This window comes from Canis lupus, chromosome 28, assembly GCF_048164855.1.
Source record: "Canis lupus baileyi chromosome 28, mCanLup2.hap1, whole genome shotgun sequence".
In the NCBI taxonomy this organism is placed as follows: Eukaryota; Metazoa; Chordata; class Mammalia; order Carnivora; family Canidae; genus Canis; species Canis lupus.
In genome coordinates this window covers 27,818,323-27,824,322 of record NC_132865.1, presented here as the reverse complement: position 1 = coordinate 27,824,322, position 6,000 = coordinate 27,818,323, and the positions used below count along the sequence as shown (strand labels likewise).

The window sequence follows — 6,000 nt, the reverse complement described above, 5'->3', positions numbered from 1 at the left end:
TTCATGTCAGGCTCCACACTCAGTAGGGCATCTGCTTGAGAATTCTCTCTCTCTCTCTTTAGCCCCTCCCCCTTGCTCTCTCTCTTTCTCTTTCTTTCTCTAAAATAAATCTTAAAAAAAAAAAAACCTACTTCAGTTCCAGAGGTTTGTGTTTTTATTCTTTAAGATTTTATTTATTTATTCATGAGAGACGCAGAGAGAAAGGCAGAGACAGAGGCAGAGGGAAAAGCAGGCTCCATGCAGGAAGCCCAATATGGGACTCAATCCCAGGATCGCGGGACTACACCCTGAGCCAAAGGCAGATGCTCAACCACTGAGCCACCCAGGGGTCCCATTTCTGAAGGTTTTAATAATGATAATATCAGTCATCACTTTCACATTACATGTGAATGTAATTCTTTTTCAAATGCCCAAGAAAAAAATTTTACATTGACCTTATAAAAAAGTCATCACTGGCCAAGCCAGCCATTTAAAAGTCACCAGCTATTTTTCAGAGTACCCAGGATATCTTTAATTAATGTGTTACAATAGTAAACACCAATTAAGAAACAGCTAAAGTGTGGTTTGGAAGTTTTTTCCTGTCTTTGAGAAACTTCAGGATTCCTATAAGATATCATGATTCTTTCAACATCCGCCTCATCACCCTCTCTCCTTGGCTTACACTGCAACATGAAAATTTATAAAAATGCCCTGGCTTCACTGACAAATATTTAAGACAACAGGAGAATAAGACTATTCAAATTGAGTAGAATAAAAATTGTTAACAAGACTGAGATCCTCAATTACAGGTATAATAAAACAGGTAGCAGCCCTGGCCCTCTCCTGAACTTTTGCCCCCACCCACCACTGGAAATATGTTTTCTGGTTAATTTGTCAGTATTGTCCTCAAACAAAGAGCTCCTTTTTATTGACAGGTGCAGACAAAGCTTGCAAAAGCTACACAAAAAGGACTCAATAAAAAAAGAGAGATGGCCTTGCTGAGAAGGTAGTTCTTTCTGATTTTCTGTAATAGACTTCACTTTGCTATGAAATTAAATTTATAGTATATCTGCTAGACACGGGGACTCCAGCAAAGCTTCGCTATTCCCTGACTTGACATTAAAGCAGGCATTTTCATGGGGAGGCCATTTCAAGCCAAATAACTGGTTATGTGAACCGTTTACAGAAAGCCTTTATTTAAAAAGAAAATAGATAGGCACTGTCATTTCCAGAAACTGTTAGTATACAGGCACACATTCAAATTTTGTTTTCCTTTGAGAATACGCTAAAAAGACAGATGTAACATTAGACAATGGGAAGCTTTCTGGCCTACTACAACACCTCTATGTTTATTATTCTGACTCATAATCTAGCATTTATCAGGTGGCAGGCTGCAAATGGAACAGCAAAATCCTATTTCAATAGTGGGTGATCCCATCATAATAAAAATCTAGCCTGTGATTTCAGCTCTGGAGTGGGTTTTGCATCAGGTGGTGTGGAGTGCTGAACATAATCCATGAAGGGATCTACATCAAGAAAGTACTCACTCCTGAGCCTGGGAAAAACTATCCAACCTACATATATAGTCCTGCGGTAAAATGAGCTGATATTGACATACTGTGTTTTGGGCTTGTACAGTGGCTTCAAATTCCATTAACATAACCAATTTCCATTAATGCAACCAATTTCCAAGTTAAAGAAGAATTAAAAAGTCAAACAAATCAGGAAAAAACTTTCAGGGGTCAAGCTGGGGAAAGGTGGGGGGGGACACTTATCACATACTTGAAATCATGTAATTATCAGATAAAACTTTAGGTCTTCTTTAAAAATCTGAAGTGACAATGTCAGAAGATTAAATCATGCTACAAAATATAAGAAGAATGGGGAAAAGTAGCTTATTAAGGATCATTAATTAAAGTATTCAAAAAGTAGTCAATTCTCTACCTGGTATAGCTCCTTGAGATGATGTGGTTCAACTTCTCATTGATAAAGGGCAAGGCTAAGGCTCAAATGAGTGAGCTCTCCAATAACAAACCTATAGCACGAATCCTCAATTCAATCATCTTTCAACCAGGATATACAGCTTCCAAAACAGAAACAAATCTGGCAATAATAATACTTAGACTCAAACTTTCTAAGGATCTGGAACTTTAATCAAGTTAATTCTTGATATTGTTTCTTAAATAAGTATCTTTTGTTTTGAGGCTTAACATCACCCAAGCACCACACTCTAAACACTGATTCACCTCTATATCATGTGATATACAAGAAAACTAAAACAACAGCTAGAACATAGCCAGTTTAACAGCATTAAAGCAATGATTAACATAATTCCTCTAGGCAAGAATTAGGTGAAGAAAAGACTAACAAAAGCCAGCTAAGGCATTGTCTTTGTAGGATTAACCAAGGTGGGTTCCTCACAACAGGAAGAAACTCATTAAGGATCCGCGTTGTTCAGCCTAGAAACTGGGACTGGTAGCATAACTGCATTTGGTGGGAAAAAGGCCAACTCAACTGGCATGCAAGCATAATGGATGGACCTGCTCTTCTGAGAAGAAGCTTTGGGCCAAACTTTGACAGAGACACATGGAATATGGGAGCTAGAAGTTATCTTCATGTGGCTTGGGTTTATTACCTCATTTTACATGTGAGAAAAGAGTTTGCATGGTTTCATTGAGTTCATAGGCCTAAACACTATTTAAATAAAGAACACAGAAACCGATCGAAAGGAAAATTGTGATAAATATTTGATGTGGAAAGACTATTTCTCTCTGAATAGCTGATCTGAGTTCATGTTCTGTGAGTTCTGAGCTTTGTGTATTTGAATCTCTATTCCTTTTTCTGTAAAATGGGGATAAGATGTTTTCATAAATTTTAAGGATTAAATGATAGATTACATTTGAAAGTATTTTGAAACCATAAATTGATGCACAAACACACGAACTTTATTGCCTAATCCCTTCTGGGAGAATCCATTTTTAAAGTAATATATAATGCTATTTATGGCAAAGATGACAGGGCATAATGAAGGACATAAAACATAAAGCATGTTGATAGCTTTGGAAATACTGTCATTTGGTGTGGCTGCATGAATATCTAGCAAGAAGAATCTACTGCAGAAATGTACAAATATTTATAGGTACACAGCCTCTCTTGAGTGTTTGATAAACCCTCTGGATGACATTCCCAGGAAAATGCACATAATATACACATAAACACAAGACTTTATATAAAATTCCAAGTACTGACCCCACAAAAATCAAGTTAAATACATTGTACAAAACAAAACTCTATGAAAAGAGAATCATCTGCACAATTTGGAACTCCTTTCTTTTCTTTCTTTTTCTTTTTCTTTTTCTTTTTGTTTATAAGGCACTGCACACCATAAACCAAACAGCATTCTAAAAGTCACGTTGAATTCAGGTCCCAAATATTAATTCACCTCCATCTATTTAAAATGAAAGGAATAATGGAATGTATATGATGATTCCAGATCAATTTAACATGGAAAACAAAATTAATAAAACAGACAATATAAATCCCTGTAAACTTCTGAACTAGAAATAATAGATCAAAGAATAAAGAGAAGTAATTGTAATTAAAAGAAATCAATGTAACTAGAAGCATTTTGAAAATTCTAAAACACTGAGCATGTGTGATGCATTAATTAATTTTAATACAAGTTAAAACTTGGAAATGTCTTCTATTGAATACACAAACATCATTACTGACTTAATTCTGAGACCCAATGAATCACGTTACTGTTTACAAATTACATTTATACATTCAAATATGTATTCTGATTTGTGCATGGATAATTCATGATTGACTGAACCTTTACTACTTATTTCTATCCAAAACCACCTTGTAGCCGAGTCCTAATTATTGCCATACTTACTGTAACTGAATGCTTCAGAACAGTCACCTCACATAAGAAGGCAATTTGTAAGATCTCTTCAACCTTTACTTGAAGAGTCTTTTATTATGATGATAAAGGGCCTGAAAACCACATCATATGATGAACAGCTCAAAGAACTCTACTCACATAATGCTATTGTGAATCCCTCTATTAGCACTTCTTCCTCTACTCTAATTATTTGTTTATATGTCTGTCTCCCCATCTAGACTGTGAGATTTTCCAGAAAAGGGGCTGTGTTTTATTCATTTTTGTATCCATATGTCTGAACATACAACCTAATATATGTTGGCACTCAATAAATCTTATAACAGAAGGAAGAAATTTAGTCAAATAGTAGATTAGTTACAAGGAGGCAGATTTGACTCAACATGGAGCAGAAAACTAAAATTTTGTTGTGTCATAAGAGTAGAAGTTGAGCAAATCCTGTCTTTGATCAGTAGCTACATAACAAAGAAGGTATAGATAGGAAGTCCTAGTTTAGGTACAGGGTTATGTGAGAAAACTACTGGAATGGACAACACTAAAGCTTTGTCATTTTTGCAAACACTGTTTGTTGACAGTGTATTGCATTTCCCTCCCTGCCATTCATGCTGAAATTTTCTAAATGTGTTTTTTTACCCATTATTCTTTACATCTTCCCAAATTGTTTATTCTTCCACAAAAGAAAAAAGATAGAAGGAAGGGCAAAACATTCCAGAACTACCTAAAGATAAAATTGTAGCAATAGAGTATATATCAGACTATGAAAAATGAACAACTGTTAAATATATAATTGTGAAAAAAAATTGTTGCCCTCAATGTCTGAATTTGATTTCTTGATGATATGAGCAACTTAAATGAGCTTAATAACAATTTAAAAACCTCAACAGATAGAAATCTATAGTTTGCAAGCTTGACTTTTTTAGGAGAATTGTCTTCTAAAAAGGATTTTCTAAACCGTGTCCTTCATCATACTCAGCAAAGAATTAGAAGCTTTGAGAAGTTTAGATAAATGAAACATTACATCACTGGGGTAGTGCATAAAACACTGAACTAGAAGCTGAAAGACATGCTTTCCAATAAAAAAATATCTTGTCCACTTGGATTCTAAAGTAGACATACTCTAAACTTAGAGAGATCTTTCCACTTCAATTCTTGGTATATGAATAGAGAAATAGAGCAATTTAAGTCTAGAGCAGGGTGAAAAAACGATGGCCTAAATAAAAGCATATATTTTAAAACGAAGTTGGAGGGCAAAATAAATACCTTGTTTCAAAAAGCAGATTCCAAAAGCTCCAAACAAAAGGATGTGTACAACATGTTTTTGACTCACTACGGTGGGAAGAGTAATGGCTAAGGGATTATCACATGAAGAACTAGAATAAGAGCAGTGAAGCAGAAGCGTCCTGCAGATGTGTGGGTCAGTTCCAAGAGGTAAATTTTTAAAAGATTTTATTTATTCATTTGAGAGAGAGAGAGAAAGCATGAGAGAGAGAATAAGAGAGAGAGCATGAGCTCAGGGAGGGAGAGAAGGAGGGGGAGAAGCAAACTCCCCACTGAGCAGAGAGCCTGGTGCAGGGCTCAATCCCAGGACCTTGAAATTATGACCTGAGTGGAAGGTAGATGCTTAACCAACTGAGCCACCCAGGAGTCACCCAAGAGGTGAATTAAAACATAGAGGACCAGATTGACACAGTCTGAGTCAGATCTAGAAGCCTGGAGGTAAGCTAGCTTTACATAAGGACACACTTGTAAATAATGCTCTCTATCTTGTTTCCTACAGCAAGCTAGAAAGATGTTGAGCACAGGCTGTTTCAAGCCTATCAGTGAATTCTACTCTTCACCAAAAGGGAAGGGAAGATGCCATGGTCAACTCAAATGTTGATATATGCTATAGGCTCCACACTTGGGCAGGGAAGAGTAGAGTGTCTCCTTTCCTGTTGATTTTGGACTCTGGAGGTAGCTGGTGAGGTGTAAATTGGTACTAAAAAGGATCTCAGATTCACAATCAGTCAGAGATAATATTCAAAATACTCAACGGCTATAACAGCACAAGCATGTACCAATTAGAACAGACACTCCAAAATCGGGATACCACCTATGAAAAACAATACCAGGGTACA

The 6,000-nt window shown here is 36.1% G+C and overlaps 2 long non-coding RNA genes across 12 annotated transcripts in view; one reads left to right on the top strand and one right to left on the bottom strand.

Annotated features, from left to right (window-relative positions):
• The window catches only part of LOC140620347 (uncharacterized), a 445,283-nt gene that overhangs the window by 298,934 nt on the left and 140,349 nt on the right, over positions 1–6,000 (bottom strand). The window lies entirely within an intron of this gene.
• LOC140620346 (uncharacterized) overlaps positions 1–6,000 on the top strand; it is a 66,025-nt gene that overhangs the window by 29,738 nt on the left and 30,287 nt on the right. For 2 of the 11 annotated variants that reach the window (XR_012020141.1, XR_012020145.1), the window contains one exon: positions 915–985. The exons of the other annotated variants lie outside the window; for them this stretch is intronic. This is a non-coding gene — a long non-coding RNA (uncharacterized lncRNA). The remainder of the gene's footprint in view (positions 1–914; positions 986–6,000) is intronic. 11 annotated transcript variants of the gene reach the window in all.